At 45.4% G+C, this 2,400-nt stretch overlaps 1 pseudogene; it reads right to left on the bottom strand.

Moving 5' to 3' along the window:
• Nucleotides 1-582: 582 nt before the first annotated feature.
• LOC115309413 lies at nt 583-1,281 on the bottom strand (annotated as a pseudogene).
• Nucleotides 1,282-2,400: the final 1,119 nt, after the last annotated feature.

The raw sequence follows: 2,400 nt of genomic DNA on the forward strand, positions 1-2,400 counted from the left end.
GCGTACCTTACGTTTAGAAACCCCCCCCTCCCCCGTTTCTACGCCCAAAAATTTTACACATGCAGAAATCAAGGGTGGGGTCAGAACATCCGAACCCCGCCCCCCCTCCCGCTAAATCCGCCCCTGCCTGAAACACAGGTTCCCAGAAACAAAGAAACACAACAGCCTCTCAGGGTAAGAACCGAACACACCTTATTGGAACCAAGAAATAATACTTAACTCTCTAATAAATCTACAATATTAAACGTGGTCGGTCCTCACCGTGTTCAAGCAGTAGTTATTTGTTGTATTGGGTGCTGTAGGGTCCAAGGAAAAGTCAGTTTCAAGTTCAGTCCCAAGGTGCAACTTTGCAGTCAAATGACATTTTTAGTTGTCATTTGACAATTAAACGTTGCACACCAGTCCTTGTGTGCAAATTTTAGTATATGTAAATTTTAATTCAAACACGAATTACGAGCACAAAACCTCGCTTGGCGCCGTCGAGGTATGTACAGCACATAACACTTCGGTTGAATCATTCAATTAACACTTCAATTCAGTTGAAAAAACAACAGAAACCACGCTTACATTACGTGATGGTTACTATAAAAAGGTGGTCATCATTGCGCTCTCTGCGGCGCGAGAGACAGTCAATTCCAAGCTCAGCCCCAATTTGTGACTTTGCCATACATGCCACTTCTGCATTCCGGCGAAGTGGCACACGTTCCTTCATTCTTCCTTTTTCCGGTTTCGAAACTTCAGAGTTGGCCTGCGCCTAAGTAAATCAGCCTGACTCCTTGGAGCCGGTGAGAACGTAAACTTGAGATACCTTGGGCGTTTTGTATCGCCATGCTTGCTGGCTGTCGCAGGTGTCTAGATTGATCATAATGCAATTAAATGCAATTTTCCAGGACCAGGCAGATTTTTCGATCCCGCACCAGTCACCTGGCTATGTTTGGAGATTTGTGTTTGTCCTTTGTCCCTCTTGTTCCCCTTCTCTAGGAATTTTTTTGTGTTGTGTAGAGGTGTCTGATGTTTTGAAAGTCCTCCAACATCATCACACGCGTTTTTGCTCTGTTTTGTCGCAGCAAGCAGCCATCTGGTTAGAGACTATTTCAGTTTCCCGAACTCGTGCAGCTGATATCTGCTTTTAAAATGGCTCGCTGCTTTATCGCTGACACAGGTCATTTGCGAGTGAACAGGATCGTTGTCATCGAACCAATCTGTGACTTTCCTGAGTGCAAAGTAGGCAAGGTCGGAGTCGTGACAGAGATCGTTGCTGATGACGGTATATCTGCGTGTGAACTTGGAGTGGTTGTTACGCATGTAAACACTGAAACTTGCTTTTTGTGCCAGTGGTAGGCATGGACTTCATCGGACAACACAGTGGTTCAATTCTCCGCGAAATCGAAATGGAGCACGAGGTTTCATTTTTTTGCACCGCTATTCCATGCATATGGCTGTGGTTTTTCTTTAAACTTGCCTCATATGAATATGAGAGATTCCCTTACCTACGAGTGTCCGAAGTTTTTCTATAAACGCCACTAAATCCAATATTTTCTTAATCACATTGCCAGATTCCCACGCCGCTAACAGAACCTCTGCTTCTTTTGGAATGTCCAGTCGTTCGAGCGTAAAATGGGAATACTTAGGTTATCTCACGCAGTTGCCCAGTTGGTAATCATTGGTCGGCAGAGTGGAAATATACATGGATTCCAGGTCAGAGATGTTGACGTTCTTGCTGGTAACGCTTTCAAGAGCTGCAATATAAAGCTTAAAATTTGAGCAATATATAAATACGTAAACTTCTTGATGAGGTGCACACTTGACCCACCGGGGCCGCAAGGAGTGAAACTTAGCGAGGCAATTCGTAGTTTCTGGGTGTGCACTTTTAAACCGATGAAACGCATCGCGAATTGACCATGCCCTATTGAAAAATCCACCAGCCCGGGTCTGGTGTGTTTCTGACTTTTACACCAGAGCCGAAATTTAGACACGGATCTTGGCGTCTTCTAGTGTCTTGGCGTGTTCTAGTGTCTTGGCGTGTTCTAGTGTCTTGGAGTGTTTTGGTGTCTTGGCGTGTTCTGGTGTCTTGACGTGACCCTGTCAAGTGTGTTCTGATGTGACCCGGCCAATCTATACTTCGTTTCATTTTATCTGCGAGCGAAGCCAAAGCTAGAAGCGCGAGACCAGCGCTTTTTTGCTTTTCTGAACAGCTCGCGCGCTCGAGCAAAGCCCGAAGTCACGGAGCTTTCGTGCTCGCGCTTCCAGCTTTGCCTTCGCTCGGCCGTAGGGTGAAACAAAGTATAGTGTCTTCTGGGGTGACCTGGTCATGCATGCACAGTATAATTTAGATGCGAAAACGACTGCTGATGACAACTAGCAAATTGGGCAAAAATAACACCAATTTTTCGAAGGTAT

This window comes from Ixodes scapularis, unplaced genomic scaffold (genome assembly GCF_016920785.2).
Source record: "Ixodes scapularis isolate PalLabHiFi unplaced genomic scaffold, ASM1692078v2 PGA_scaffold6__148_contigs__length_123643588, whole genome shotgun sequence".
NCBI lineage: Eukaryota > Metazoa > Arthropoda > Arachnida > Ixodida > Ixodidae > Ixodes > Ixodes scapularis.